General features: G+C 43.3%; 1 protein-coding gene and 1 long non-coding RNA gene across 17 annotated transcripts in view; one reads left to right on the plus strand and one right to left on the minus strand.

The window, feature by feature from the left end:
* Klf12 (KLF transcription factor 12) overlaps nt 1-8740 on the minus strand; it is a 425271-nt gene extending 416531 nt beyond the window's left edge. For 7 of the 14 annotated variants that reach the window (NM_001443896.1, NM_001443894.1, XM_087585857.1 and 4 more), the window contains 1 exon segment: nt 7981-8221. The gene's annotated coding sequence lies outside the window, so the exon portion shown is untranslated. 14 annotated transcript variants of the gene reach the window in all.
* Nucleotides 8741-9778: 1038 nt separating this feature from the next.
* Nucleotides 9779-16345, plus strand: part of LOC134482159 (uncharacterized) — a 35926-nt gene continuing 29359 nt past the window's right edge. For 2 of the 3 annotated variants that reach the window (XR_015639020.1, XR_015639019.1), the window contains exons 1-2: nt 9779-9898; nt 14579-14722. This is a non-coding gene — a long non-coding RNA (uncharacterized LOC134482159). Of the gene's footprint in view, nt 9976-14578; nt 14723-16345 lie in introns of all 3 variants that reach the window. The other variant, XR_015639018.1, reaches the window with a different exon arrangement.

Genomic DNA, 16345 nt, shown 5'->3' on the forward strand with positions numbered 1-16345 from the left:
TCAATGAATGTTCACTGAAGGAAGATTTAGAATCCAGACTCTCTTTAAAAACTTGAATGTGTCAAAGTCCAGAGAACAAATTAATATTTTAATGATTTACGCCTGAACACAACAGAAAAATTACAAAACCTAAAATGTGTACATTCAGCTAAGAACAATAGTTAAAAGGCAGAAACACTCCATCGTGACCACCATCTTTTTGACATTCACCGGTTGCTTCCATTATCCCCATTCATTAATACATCACCCTCAGCATTCAATGGCTGCCGTGCCCACTGCCTATCAAAACAGCAAGCCCTTTGCTCACAGCGAGAGGCGACATCTTTACTTTCCCCTTTCCATTCAGTTTGTTAAAATAAAATTTTCAAAGTTTGAAACTATTGCCCAAAGTGGCCAAGTCAGTAGGAGAAGGGCTATTACTGGGGAAAGTAAAAGCGCCATCCCGCCCAAAAGATGCATCCGTTAAATGTTAGTAAGTCAAAGCCAATGGGTTAAAGGTAACTTTACAGATCACCACATCCATGGGCTGATTACTTGGGCAGCGACCTTAAGTAGTATCTGTTTGCCAAAAGAATACATTACGTACGCTGCCATATGTAAAGCCTCCTGTCTGTGCAGTACAGAGGAGGAACGAAGGAGAACCTCACTCTCTAATCCTCTTCGTTCTTAGTTAACGTTTCTATTGCTGCGATCAAACACCATGACCAAAAGCAAGTCGGCGAGGAAGGGGTTTACTTGACTTACACCTTCCACATTATAGTCCATCACAGAAACCAGGACAGAAACTCAACCTGGCAGGAACCAGAGGCAGGAGCTGAATCAGAAGCCTAGAAAGAGAGCCACTTGCTCTTCAAGGCCCAGTCAGTCAGCCTGCTTTCTTACAGAACCCAGGACCACCAGCCCAGGGATAGCAACGCCTCCAATGGGATGGGCCCTCCCCTCCCCATCAATCACTAATTAAGAAAATACCTTACAGCTGGATTTAATGGAGGCATTTCCTCAGTTGAGTTTCCCTCCTTTCCACGGTGTCAAGCTGGCATAAAGCTAGCCAGCACGGCTAGTAGGTTAGAATTCACCTATAAGAAAGGCATCTACACACCGGAGCACAAGCATCTCCTGAACACTGAAACCGGGCAAAATTTCCCACTTGATACCTTTGGCGTGTTTTGATCCTCAAGCTCACTCTGCTGAGGTCATTCGTTTGGGGGTTTTGTTCGCCAGTGAGTAAACTGGAAGGAAAGACTTAATTTTATCGATTCAAAAGTTAAAAACTAATCGCTTCTCAGCCTTTTGGCTAAGATCAAGTGTAAAAGTTAAAAACTAGACGGTCTGATGTTTTACATTCTATCCTGTTTAATCCCTGACACATCACAGGGCTTCCTTTTACACTAAGAATTGTTCGGTTAAGGTCAGGCAGATGCGCTGACTGGAGAACCAGCTGACAGAGAGGAATGCATGCAGCTGGAGAGGATCAGGTAGGGCTGGGAGGAAGACTATGGCAGGGATGTTTGCCTACTGGACCCGGGTATGGATGATGTATGTAGGGGCTACCCTCAAAACAGTTCTCTTAATGAGTATTTCGACATTTCCACGGTGGTCATCATTTTAGACTCTATGTGGCAATGCAAGTAAAGTACCCATGAAGAGGGTGTTCCTTCTCTCCTCTCTAAGCTCTTCTTAGTGGAAGAAAACCAGGCAAAGAAACTTCCAGAAGCACCATAGGCAGGGCCGGAGGACAGAGACAAGAATCTGGGAAATTCTATAACAGCAAACAGTAAAATAAAACGGAATTTCACAGAACGTGACAGTGATACTCACAGCTATACTTTCGCACAAACAGGAATGAGCCTAAAGGAGTTAAACTGGTGAGGTCCTTTGAGAGGGAATTCTTCGCCCTTGTAAGATGACAGTGTTCAGGCGGACAATAATTCACCTTTGTTGCTCTTTCCTTGACTTGATCAACTATAGCTGGGGAGAGCGAACGGTCTTCACGCTCTCAAATTTGTATATGTAATGAAGCATACATGGTGGGAAAATGTGACTATAAATAAAACATATTCAATATATCTTCAGATAACCACTCCACCGCTACCTGTTTCTCTACTGTGCACTCCGAACCATGTATGAGACATGGCTTAGTCACTAGAAGAGACAGGCGTTCTGTTCTTCATTCTGCAATGAATCACAAATTTAATAAGACTTTCCCCAAATGGGTTGTTGGATCAACTAACAAAAACTCCAGGGAACTTCCTTTAAAACTCTAAAGGTTTTCTTTTTTTATTTTATTTTCATAATCTGTGCATATTTGAATGTGTGTAGTACGTGTGTATATTCATGTGTCTATGTGCACCTGTATTTGCAACTGCACAGGCACATATATTCATGTGTGTGAAAGCCAGAGATTGACTCCAGGTAAGTTCTTCTATCCCTGACTGAACCAAGAGCTCACTGATCGGCTAGACTGGCCAGTATGTTCCAAAGATCCCCCAGCATTCTTTCCCTGTAACTTTGGAGTTACGGATATGCTAGTGCTAAGGGTCTGAACCCAGGTCCTCATGTTTGTACAGCAGGCACTTTACAAACTCAGCCATCTTTTCAGGTGCAAGGAATCTGTTCGACAAATAATAATCCTTGTGGATTATTGCCCAGTTTTCTCTAAACGCTCGTTCAAATGCGTTTTACATATTTTTGTTTTGAAAAGGTCAGATAGGTCGCCCGCATTACACACATGCTAACAGTTACTTTCATTCATACATTCTTACAGTCCAGAGCAACTTCCTTTTTAAGACTTGACTTTCTCAGGGTCCCACAGCAAATCTCAGGTAGGAGAAATTTTTTTGTCTGCTACAAAAAAAAAAACCAAAAAACCATGCTCTCCTTCCAGGGTGCTCACTTTTAGAGGGGACCTGACAAAAATGAGTGCTTTCCTTTTTATTTCAGGGCCTTACACTAATCTATCCTTCCTGTCTTCAGGCAAAAGCACACATAGTATAATTTTACAGTAATTTATCTTGGTACATATTCTTATGAACTACTTTATATTCTCTTCTGAATTAGCGCATTAATCTCAAAGTGAGAATGGCGTTTTACTCGATGCAGAATCCGTCTGTTCTCTATATTTCTCCTGTTTCCCATATGCATGGTCACATTTTTACTGTGACTATTGTTTATAATGTCTGTGATGGGGAGGACAAGATACCAATGCAGACAGAGAATATGCTTAGATATAAATAACACATGCTTAAATACAACTTATAAATATATTTATGCACAAGTAGCAAACTGATATACAAATGTAATACTTACATATGCATCATCACAAAAAATTATAAGAGGTTATATTCTCTGAAAATCATAGTAACTACTGTACCTTGAACACAATCTCTGTCAAAACCAGTGGGCAGTAATCATGGCTTTCAGTAGGGAACAAAAGTGTCTTTGAACAGTCCAAATGTTTGTTTTTACACATTCCCTGTAGCAAGACCACCCCAAAGGCTCTCTGCTACTCTCTCCATTTGGCGACAGCAATACTGTTTGAACCAGTTTAGTAAGTATAAAATGAATATGCAAAAATGTGTACTACAAGACTAGTAAGGAAGTGCAGAGAAGGACTGACTGTTGAATGCTCAGTCCTAACTGTAACATCTGTATTACTGCCTGACTAGCCATGCTTCCTCCCCTCCCCCGACACCAGGCAAAAAAACACCGAGGAAGAGAGGGTGGAAAGAAGGTAAGAGTATTATGAAATGCAGTCACTTGGACAGGACATGGTTGTTGCCCTGACCAACACATTGCAGCTATGTTTACCTGCACAAGATCTGCACAAGGACAAGCCAACCAGACCAGTCAACATTCCAACAGGCAGAACTAGGAAGAATCACACACACACACACACACACACACACACACACACACACACACAATATGACAACATGATGGCTATATTAGGGGGTGTTCATGAGGAGAAAGAGCTGGTAGAGATAGAAATACTCAAGATACATTGTATACATGTATGAAACAGTGATAAACTAAAAGCTCTTCTAAAATAACAGGAAACTAAATAAGCTATGTTTATCTGTAAGTCGGTAACTAATATTTTTAAAAAAGCTTTAAGTTGAACAAAAGGAAGTGGGAATGAGAGCACAATTCTTTCACTGGATAGCCTATAATCTGCTGGCAGACCAAAGCAAATTTTTATACAGCAGTATAATTACTCAAGTAGCCACTCTGTGGGGTGGAGGGAAAAACTTTTGTAACCTAATTACTGAGAATATATGGAGAAAGCAATCATTTATTTCAGATCAGGTGTCAATGGCTGACTGGGTGTGGTTTGTGTGGACCCTCAAGAAGGAATTCTGGTGGACTGAAGTCTCACAGAGTTAGAACCCAAGCAGGTATGTCAGAGCCTCTAGCTGCTGACCTTCCAGGCACAGGACGAGGCCTATCTGTCAGTTCCTATTCTGCTTCTGGGAGTGGAGAGGGTGTGGTAGATGAGGTAAGGCTGTGGTTAAAGGGTGTTGCTGGTGACTTAATTTTAATATTTTTACCCTTACACTTTATACACTCTTACAGCCAAAAGCTGAGCATAATTCACAAGCTGAAAAATGAAAACATTTTAGGTTTTTTTTTTTAATAAGGAAAATAATCTGGGTGTGGGGGCACATGACTATCCTGTACCCAGAAAGTGGAGGCAGGAGGATCAGATGTTCAAGGGCAGCTACAGAGTGAGTAAAGTCCTGCCAGGATTACATTTAAAATGTTAAGTATTTCTAGTCTGCCATTGTACTTATTTTTAAAATGTAAATAGGACAGAAGCTGCAATCCATATCGGAACTTAGAAAAAAATGAAAGTTACTTTGTAAACAAAAAAGACAACAGTGGTATTAATTTGGGGATTCATAGCTCTTGTTCCTTAATCACATGCAAGCACAATGGCTAAAATATCAATAATAATAATAACAATAATAACAACAACAATAATAATAATAATAATAATAATAATAATAATAATAATAATAATAATAATAATGTTTGTACCATTACAGCTTTTTGTAGAATGACATCATATTCACACACATAAACTGCAACTACACTTATGAATGCAAAACACTTAAGAATACTTCTTCCAAATATAAGCAAACACATTATCTAGCATCTCAGTTTTATAGAATTATTTTAATGTTATTTAATTGATAAAATATGAAATTCCATAATTTTCACTTTGTATTAACTGGGAAAAATGGCCAGGACAATTTTATATCATCAGCTATTAAAGTACCACCTCCCTGGATAAGATTTCTCACAACTACAAATGAATCAACACTTCCCATTTGAAACACCTCAGTACAGGTTCTGGAGGACAAAGTAGTTAAATCGCTTTCGCTAAGATAAAACTGGCCTGGGTTTAAAATAAGTAATTTCATTATGTTGGTAACAGAGTGCTTCGTGCCTTAAGATCTGACTCTCAGAGAGACTTTGAAAATGTGTTTCCCCTTCACAAGAAGCCAGAGTGACATATATGTCTATGCGTAGTCACAACATTATAGACTCTAGGCTGTGCACTGCTCTGGAGACTGACCATGAAGCACCCTAGGGGAAAGGGTACTTGTACCACCTACACTTTTAGAGCACACACAGGCAGCAGCTGGAGTAAACAACCAGCCAAGAGTTGCTGAGGTCAAGGTCTCAACTGGTAGACCAGGACCGTTTCCTCCCAGAGGACATGGTTTCTTGAAAAGTATTTCCTAGGGGGTGGGGGTGGAGAGTGGGGAACAACAATTTTCATTCAATAAACAGTTATAAAAAAATTCCCCAAAGAGTTGAGCTGACCAACGTTTCTTTGAAATATGACTTACTGAGTAGTAGACAAATAACTGAAGGACTTCAGTAACCAACAGAAATCCCCAAGAATGTTTTATTTACCCTGACACAGCTATGTTAGTTAAACAGATGCATTCACAAATTAAATTTTCATGTGAAAATATTTTAACTTGGCTGGTTTAAGTATATTTCATATTAATTAAGAGTAGCAGAATAAACCTTTTTTTTCTAAACCCATTAAACGTTTTTTGCCAATATTTAAACACTCAAATTGCTCTCTCTCTCAAACCCAAATTAGCTTCCTGAACTCAGTCTAGTATCAAGATTGACCAGGTAAGAATAATACAATTGAAATGTCTGTCTTCCAGCATCCTGTACAGAACAACAGGCTACAGTTAAATTTTTGAAACCTAAAAATATACTCTTTACGTAACCAATTTCCACCTGGTTTTTCGTTTGTTGTTTATCTGTTTGTTTTTGTTTAATGTAAGGAACATCAAATAAGGACTGGCCAGCAGACAGGCTTTTTTCTTAGGAAGAAGGGGGGGCGTCCCCCTGTGTTAATTAAATGCCAGTTTTAAGTGTCTAGGATGATGGTTTATTTTCTCCCTGAAGTGACCACTCCTCTTCCCATCAGAAGCTGCGGCTTCCTAAAAGCCACCAAATGTCTTTCAAAGCATTCACTTATCTAAACATCTCTTTCCACCACTAAGAAAGAGGCATGAAGGTTTTGAGGTGGATTTGCAGACTGACGCGTATTTGATTGGCAGATGTCTAAGAAGCACCTAGACATTCACTAAATGTAAATAGAGCCTCTGCCTGTCTCTCCCGCGTTACAGGGAAACAGAATGTTAATGCCAAGTTAAAATATCTTACTGCTCGGTCGAGAATTCTATTAGACAGTAGAATTATTTAAAACAATCCATACAAAACAGAGATTTAAGCCATCTGTACAGTTAAATTAGAGAGCCGACAATACTAAACACAGAAACTGTTTATCCAGATTATACATTCCATTGTACTAATACTCTTTAACTCAACATTTCAGCTTTTATCAGCTGAATTAGGGCAATTACTAGTAAAGTATGCAAAACTAAAGGAGAAGGGGGAGGGGCTGGGAAGCTACAGGATATATAACAAAGGAATTGATACTTTTTCCAAGTATTTGCCTCAAATGCACCAAGAAACAAAACTGTTGAGTGCACCCCACCCTTATCCCCAAAGATAAAAGTTTGCAAAGTTCTGAGAGGCAGTTCTCTACCCAACAAAAGCAGAATTGATTCTTCTCGGTGGAAGAGCATCTAATACGAACACCAACTAATGTCGCGGAGGTCAAGTCCTAGCCCTCTTAACTGAGCGGCCAAGGCTAGAAGTGGCTCCTAGGCCAGCTCCGCGGGGCTTCTCGGCCCAGGTGGCCTTACAAAGTTGTCCCTTGTCAACTCCAGCCAGGTCCTTCGTAATTGAAAATAACAGCCACAGGCCAGCCCCTGGCTACTCCCATGGACCAGGCACAGTAGCAAGTGACAGTTCCACATCATTACGACCAGAGACAATAATAAATGTAGCGCCAGGACTACTATTCATGCCAGCAATCTTATCTCCTCCTTAACCCCTTCCCCTCCACTCTACGGAGCTCACACACTGCCCGCACGGCTCGGCCCCAGTGTGGCTATTCATTCAGCCCATCCATTCCTAGGGACCAACTACTTCCACGACACCCCCTCCCCGCACCCCTCCCTCCCCGATTCACCCCTGGGGATTTATTTCTCATCCTTGGCAACTGTCAGGCAAACACTGCAACCAACAATTCCAGTCCGGGGAGCAAAGCATTTGCTTAATTCACGTTACTTGCTAAGTTCTTTTTAAAATGTTTAGGGAGTGGGACAAGTAACCTCCCTCTTTCTTCTCCGCGAATCCGACCGCCGCTCCTGGCTCGGCAATAGCATCGCCCTTCCCCGACCCCCTCCCGCTTCCCAACACTTTCGCCCCCCCCCCCCTTTAAGAACACAGACCAACCAAAATGATTTAACTTGAGCAGATGACAGAAGGAAAATAAAACATGTTAAGAGAATACGATCTGATTTGGGATGGCAAAAAAAAAAAAAAAGGGAGGGGGTTGTTTATTTTGATTAAAAAAAAAAAAACGGAATAGGCACAGACCTGAACAGAAGCTGCAGAGCAGGAGAAATTGTTTTCTTTCCCTCACACAGAGTCCCCCTCTCTCTCGCCCTTTCTCTCCCTCACACGCGCGCGCGCACACACTCGCACACACTCGCGCGCACACACACACGCACACACACACACTCACACACACACTCACACGGCGTCACCCGCGCACACTCACACGCACACGCACAAGCAGAGCCTCTCAGCTGCTCTCTGCAGTTCTCAGGAAATGAATGGGGGGCAACCCAGGGAACTGTTGTACTTGCAAATGACTTACCCGGATCACATGATGCGCTAAATGTAGGGTGGGCCGGTGGGTGGAGGCTGCCGAGACGCGAGCCCGGGTCTAACGTGGGGAGCCACGCCAGGCCCGCATCGAATTACCCCGGGGCCCAGCCGAGGGGGTTGCAAGAAGCCGCTTCTCCTCCCTTTGCAGCCCGCAGCTCAGGAAATCGGAGAGGCGCGGGGGGTGGGGCGGGGCGGGGTGGGGTGAGGTTGGGGTGTGTGTGGGGTGGGGGGTGAAAACAGCAAACCCCCAAACAAAAGAGCTCCGGGTCCTCCTCCCCCAGAAACAAAGCCCCGCCGCTGCGGGCGAGCCCCGGGGTGGGGCCGAGGGCGGGGGCGGCGGCGGGGAGGGGCTCGCTCAGCAGGCGCTAAGTCGCTTTATTGCCATAAAATGGGGCCCCGAGCCGCTCTGCCGGAGGATTAGGAGGCGGGCTCTGAGTGTGATGGTTGAAATCCCCTGTGGGAAACTAACCCCTCCCCGATCACAGAGGTAGAATGCAACACCCACTGCCCAGCCCTCATTTCGCCAGCCTGGCCAGCGGCAGGGGGTGGGTCCGTGGAGCCACCACCCCGCCCCACCCGGCCCCACCCCTGCCCCCGCCCCTGGCCCTGGGCCTTCTCCGCTCCACCCTGTCACCTGCACCACCTCTCTGCGGCACCCTAAATAACCCGTACATGGCCCCTGCCGTTCCGATAGCCGCAGCCTGGGGAGAATTCTAGGGGTCTCGGAGAGAGGAACCTCCGGATGACAACTCTCACTGGAGAGACTCTTGCTGAGCTGCCACCAAGTCCCCCTCTTTTGTGTCAACACGCGCCTAGGCAGCCTTGGGGAGAGAATTAGGAGACAAATAAAGAGGCTAGCCCGCGTGGCCCTCGCCCACTCCCCACAGCAACCAGGGTGGGTGGGGGCGAGCGAGAAAGGGGCCCGCGCCCAAGCTCTCCCCGCGGCTCAACCGCCGCTAAGTTGGAAAGGTGTGGGCGGAGCCGGCGGAGTCTGCGGGGTCCGCCCCCGGGCGCCCGGCGGCTTGGGCAACAATGGGGTCCCGGCGGGGGCTGCCCCGCGGGTGGTGCGGGCAGAGAGACTCTACTAGAGATGAGGGGGATCATTGTCTGGGTTCGAGTGAGTCGCACGTTGCAGGAGAAGCTGGGGTGCCCCACTCGCAAAGATTCACCTTGGCGGGATAAATGGGGGCGAGGTTCGGGCGTGTGCCTCGCTCGGGAACGCGGGCACACCGGGGCGCCTGACCAAGCTGGTTATTTAGGAAAGCAGTGAAAGAGGAAAGGAGGCTCGAGCTGAGCCGGGACCCCAGCCAGGACGGCGGGGACAGGAACAGGGACAGATCGGTGCTCGGTCCTCGGAGGGGAGCCGGGTGCTGGACGCCATCCCTGCAGCCCCGCCTGCGCGCACGGAGCAGTGGATTCGCGGGATTCTGGGCGGGGAGAGGGAGGAGGAAGCTCTGCTGTTCCCTCCGCGGCTGAGAGGACTCGGGGTCAAGCCTCCCGGGAGGGTTGGCGGGGGCGGGAAGCGGAGGAAGCGGAAAGGGCACGGCGGGGTGCTGGGACAGAGCTGGCCCCGGGCGGTCGTTGAGGGTCCGGGGACTGTGGGTACCACTTTCTTGAAACGGAGGTGAGCTCCTTGGGCCTGACCTGACCACCTTTACCCGGTGCCTCCGAGCCCACCCTGCGTGGGAAACCGCCCTGAAGGTGGGAGCTCAAAGGGGAAGTTTGTGTTCGAGAAAAATTTGCAGTTCTGCGGAGTGGAATGGGGTGGGAAGAGAAACCGTGGGGAGGCCGAGAAACAGGAAATGAGAGCGAAGGAGCAAATTGGAGCCAGGAAAAGCCAGCTTCTACATCTGTGTGGCAGCGTGGCATTTGCTGAGCACTTAAGGCCCAGGTGCGCAGTTAATGAAAACAAAGGCGGGGCACCGGCTGGCCCAGCTCTGCCCTTGCCACGTTTTGGAAAGGAAGCAAATGGGAAAGGTGGTCCAGCCAGGAGAGTACTGTCGTGGCCCTGTCCTGGTCAGGACAGGATGAATCAGCGGCCGGAATCCTCTTCTCAGTGAAACAGGATTGACGGAGACAGTGTGTCCCCGAGTTAAGGTTTCGAAGAAGAACAAATGAGATAAGTGTGAAACTGTCTGAAATGTGTGCGGCACGCTCTTCCAGAGAAGTAGCTCTAAATGAGACAACAGTGGGAGCAGGGAGGTGTGGAACTCAGGCCCCCAGGAAGGAAATGGGACCCAGAGGCTGAAGGGTTCACTGATAGAATGGGGGGAGGCGGGGTGTCTCTGTTCCAAGAATTGGCAGCCGCAAACCTCAACCTGATCTGATCTTGGGAAGAAACCCCTCTCCACTCCGGTGCACCCAGACAGAAAGAACGTTGCAAACTCAAGTTTGAAATATTGCAGAGTATCAGCAAATGTGCATTATTTAAAGGAAAATCCTCCACTGGAATCACTAAAATTTCCCCGCAGGTGGGGCTAGGATAGGCAGGGAGTGAATTTAACTAAGGATGGGAGGATGCTCTGAGAAATTATGTCATCCTGGCAGTTCTTGTGCTAACAGCTTTCTCAGCTTGAGGGCCGAAGCGGATCATCAATACATGGTGAATACTTCAATGCGCGGGAAAACAAAATGCCTCCTCCCTGTAGCAACAGCCATGGGCGTGCTAGGCAAATGATGACGTTCGAAACTAATCTGCAAGAATTCATTCCAGAGGGAGAAGGAAATTAAGGGCAGGTCAAGGTTAATATCTAGAGTCTGAATAAAGCATGTGGTTGAAAAAGGGAAATACATCAAGTATTAGGGCAAAGAAGTGCTAGCAGCATTTTGAAAAAAAAAAACCGAATACTTTTAAATGGGGATTAGAAATGTTAAAATATGGCGACTCCCTTGCCATAAAAGAAGTTGGTGAAAAGAAAAACACAGGTTTGGAAGGGAGAATACTGCAAACCAGGGGAGGGAATGGAAAAGTAAACACAAAGAATTTTAAAGGGATGAATATTAGTGAGATTTACACGTCTGCAGTGTACATGATGTGTGTGTGAGTGATATGTGTGCGTGGGAGTGTGTGTGCATGTCATGTGTGTGTTTTGTGGGTGCGAGTGTGTCGTATGTATGTGCATGTTGGGGGCTGGGGGCGCTAGCATTTGTTTCTACTGGAGTTTATCATTCTGGCTCTGAACCAAAGTTAAACTGTGGAGAGAAGGAAGTAAGGCAAGGAAAGATGGCCTCCCTTAGAAGAATGAGTGTAGTTTTTTGCTGTTTAGACTTTTCTACTCCACTCCATGTGTGTTCGGGGATAACGGAAAATCAGATCGAGTAAAAAGAGGAAAGTTATTTTTATCGGGCATGTAGAGTTCTAATAATGTAAAAGAATAATAAGAGAGGAATTACTGAATCTTAGAACTTCAGGACTGAAAGTATTTATGAAATTTTATTCATATTTCAATACTATTTAAACATAAATGCCTTGGGACACGGATGTGGTTCCTGCTTACTTCTTAGTTGGACTTTAACCTGAAGAAAAACAAATTGTCTAAAAGGATAAAAGGTGTTATTTTGGTCTACACATGGCATACACACTGAATTAATTTTACATAGCATAATGTCCAGAAAAGAAGAGGAAGCAGATAATGTGACTCAATTCCAGCTACACAGCAAAACTAGCAAGTGTTTTATTTAATAATTCGAAAGCACGTTCCAACTCACAAGCCCTGCCCCCCCTTTCAGATTTCATACTTAACTAGTGGTAATTTAATGAAAAATTAATATCACTGTGAGAAATCTTTTATGCTATAAAAAAAGGTTTAAATGTGCACCACACCCCAATTCCTATATGGTAAAAATTCTCTCCAATGTGTATTAAAAGTAGTTAAACCTTTGGATTAAAGAGGGCAAAATCGTATGGGTGATTTGACATTAATTCTGTGTGGAACTTGGGGAATTGAGTCCATTTCAGAAATTAAGGCATCATAGAAAGATTAGAATGAACTGGAAGTGAAAATAAAATGATTCGCCCAGCTCTAAATAAAGTTTAAAACAAAAAACAAAAAACAATGTACTCTTCCCCAGGGCTCAACACGCAGAAGAACAGAGAGAAATTCGCTGCCTATATTTTTCACATGTCATATTTTGGCACTAATGTGCAGCAAAGGCGAATTCTGTTTAAGCACGAGAAAGGCACGTTTAGAATCTTCAGTACAAATGGAAACAGCTGGTGATATTATGTGACGCTGTACTAAACAGAATGTTTTGATTTGGATGGTGAGCTGAGAATTGGGAGGGAAACGCTATTTGATAATTTTGTCACAGTCCCCACAGGTTTGGGGTTTTCTAGTTTCAATATCACATATTAGACACCCACGTTTCCATGTCCCTCTCAAGCTTTCTTCAGACCCCTCATCCTTTGTACCACTAACACCGGACCCTGTCTACCTTCCCAGCTCTGGACTTCTGTTTGATCCATCCTTCCCTTCCCTAGACAAATCCTGGGTTATGTTTATATACCTGTATACACAAAGCCAAATTGGAGTTGCCACAATGGTTTCAGTGTACCACCTTAGCATTAAAAACACTGTCTGGACTTGTCTTATAGTCTCTCTTACAACCCAAGGAGTTTGGGCACCACCGTCCAGCCCATTAGAGGCCATTACCAAGTGGTTTTTTTCTTTTCTCCTATTGAATCCTCCCAACAAGGTTGCATGACACCTCACATATATGTGGGTATAGCCAATCTAGACATCAAAAACATTCTTTACTCCTCAGAACTTTTTGGGTGGGGGTATAGTGCAAAGATTATCTCATTCACTAGTGTGTAAGCCCCTCCCCATGTCTGTCTGCCATGTCTGTCTGTCTGTTTCTCTTTCTCTCTCTCCCTCTGTGTGTGTGTGTGTGTGTGTGTGCGCGCGCGCGTGCGTGCGCGCGCACGTGCACGCGCGTGTTTAGGGGAAACAGTTTTTCACTTCCTTAAGTTTGCAACCAATGCGAGGCATACTAGGTCAGACAGACACAATAGCTGTTAATTTCTTACTGTATTCTGTTACAGGAGCATGGCTGTTTCCACAAACTCTAGTGTTTTGTCACTATCACATAAAATACATTGAGAATAAGACCCATGACTTAACTCTCAACCACTAATTTGACTTCGTTTTTACTCCTACACTGATACGCAAATAGTAAGTGATTAATGAATGTTTGTGGAATGGAAGAAATTACAGCCAATAAAATTTTAATTGTGTGCCTTAAAATACAATTTCACAGAAAGCTTCCATTTCTGTTCATGTGTGTACTAAAAGTAACAAGAACAACAAAGAAACTTCTGGACTGTGTTAGCAAGAACCTTTGAACATTAATCCTCACAGTGTTTTTCAGGTAACATTAAGTTCAATGTTTTTACATTAAGATATACTAACGTATCTATTTTTACTTAATTTTGCTGTCCCTTTCACATTTAGTTCTTTGAAAAGCACTTACCAAATCATACTACTTTTCATTCTTTTTACTAGAATTACATGACATTATTCTGTATTAGGTAAAAGTTCAGTTTTTCAATTCCAAAGAGAAATTCTTAGTAAATTTGATTTTTTTGTAACCCTTTTCAGCCTGTTGGGTTGTAAACATTGGAGCTCTTCTATCCTAGAGATAAACATTATTTTTAAATATAATCAATTGGGGCATACGGTATTGAAAGAGTCACCCTCACTTAAAAACAATTCCGTGTAAACAATGTACAAACAGCGGAATTTCACATTTTAAGACTCTTCAGAAGATAGGTATTTTTTTCTTAACATGACATTTGTCATGCGTGTAAAATAATGTTCGTTATATTGTTTTATGGTCTGCCTGTCTAGATACTATTTAGCTTGAGGTACAGAATTGCTTCCAACCTTCTTTAAGATAGTTTCTTGTATCCATCTCCTGTCTCTACAATAATTACCATCCATTCTATGTCTATACAACTTTTATTAATGTTTGGATCTTGCCTCCAAGTCTTTATTGTCCTTTCTAATACTAATGTATCTCTACAACATCAGAATGTTTTCCCAAATGTTCGCAGTTACATTTACATATAGGGAGCATTTTAGCTTCTCTGGTGAAAGGGGAGAAAATAAAGCTGGTGAATGGTTTTCCCTGTTATATTGTGGAAGTTGTTTTTAATTTTATTCTTACTAATTAAATTTTGACAATTTCACACATTTGTATAATGCAGACTGGCCACCGTCACCTCCCACCTTCTGCTACCCACCCTGCTACACCTGGCTATGCCCTGTCTTGTAAATCTCTTCCTCTGTAATGTCTGTTCCAGGGCCTTCCAAATTTAAGCAGAGCCATCTCTGTGACCATGGGTTGGAGTTATCCATTAGAGTCTGATGGGCTCATTAGAGGGTACAAAACTGAAGACATCTAGGCACTATTTTATTAGTCAAGAATGGAGTCTCTCCCCACTTTGGTGAGTAATGAGACTGAAATGTTTTTTAACTGTTGTGGAAACATGCGGCAAATTATTTTTCAGAACTGTCTTACTGTTTTGTACCATCAGACCTACAGGGTCATTTTTCTTTTATTCTTGCTGATGGTGAGGTACTTAAAAACAAAAACAAACAAACCCTTAGGCCAGTAAAGAAGGGTGTCCTGAGGTGAGAGTCTTTGAACTCTGGGAATATGAAGGAGAAGTTCTTGAACTTGGGCTGTAGGGAAATGTTACTGCTTCAGCCTGTTGAGTAGATCACGAAGCTTTGAGCAAGAATGGTTCTGACAATAAAATGAAGACGAAGGTTGCAACAGACTGAAAGATCTCACAGATCCATGCCTAATACTCAAAAACTCAATTGGGGGAAGGAGAGCTTGGACAAGGGAACAGGGAAGGATCGCTCATACTTCAACCCTTAATTTGGGAAGTTTTACTTGGTTTTAGTTTCAATACAGTCAAAAAGATCTAAATAGATCTACCACAGCTGAAGCTAAAATTACTTAAATAACTGATGGGGAGAATGGAGAGGAATAATGACACAAACCTTAGCTAAAACCCGAGAAGAAAGTAACATGAAATAAAAACAGGAAGTAAGGGAAAGAGGACAGGGTAGGGGCGGGGACTGTATTGATTAGTATTGATTAGTATCCCTTTTATCTGCAGAAAACAACCAATCTGACAAATACAACCTGGGACACATATTTTCTCCAACCCCTTGAAATGATAAAATGCAAAGCTAGGCTCCTACTGCTCCAGACGAAGCCGCTGTTCATTTAATACTTGGAAAACATACACTCGTTTTTGTTTTCTGCTCTAAGTATCAAAGTGTGGCTCTCTGTACAGCAAGGAGGAGGGAACACGAAGCTGAAGGCAGTCTCTTACCAACTGCTTCCTTTCACTATTCAGAGATGGAACATGAATATTCAAAGCTAGAATAATGAAATAGAAGTAAATAACAGAGTTGGAGTCACAGGTCTTCTCCAGTCATAACAATCACAAAGTAGCAGGCATGCTTGAAGGGCCTCTTGGGTGGAATTGGAGATTACCAGTGGTGTCTGTATTTTGTAATATAATTTACATAATGTTTTTGTCTTAAATTAGAAACCATTATATGATTACAGTCCTCTACTGAATTTTTGATAGCAGACAATAAAAAGGAAAAAAAATTAAAAGTTATTTCCCGTTACCATTTTAAGGACATTAATTTATACCTATATTTTAAAATATTTTGTGATGCTTATTAATATACATCTTTCACACGATGGGTTCAATAAATTATTAGAGTCTCTGCACCATGATGTAGTCAATTTTGAATTAATTCATGTGTGATTTACCAAAGGCAAAATATGAATAGTGTTTTGCTTCATCAATTTTACACAGTCTGGTTTTGGTTCGTCTTTCCACACCATTGATTTACATGTCTTTGAAAGAGCAAACATTAGTTTTTAAAAGGCGAATGAGCAAATCATAATTAGGAAGGTAAATCTGTGTCTTCTAAAATATTAACTACATTTTCATTTCCGATTCAGACATTAGTAAGGCAAGGGTGTATGGACTAGTCTCCAAGAGCCAAAAGTATCAAACTAAGTCCAGACTTCAGAG

This window comes from Rattus norvegicus, chromosome 15, assembly GCF_021556685.1.
Source record: "Rattus norvegicus strain SHRSP/BbbUtx chromosome 15, alternate assembly SHRSP_T2T, whole genome shotgun sequence".
Taxonomy (NCBI): Eukaryota; Metazoa; Chordata; class Mammalia; order Rodentia; family Muridae; genus Rattus; species Rattus norvegicus.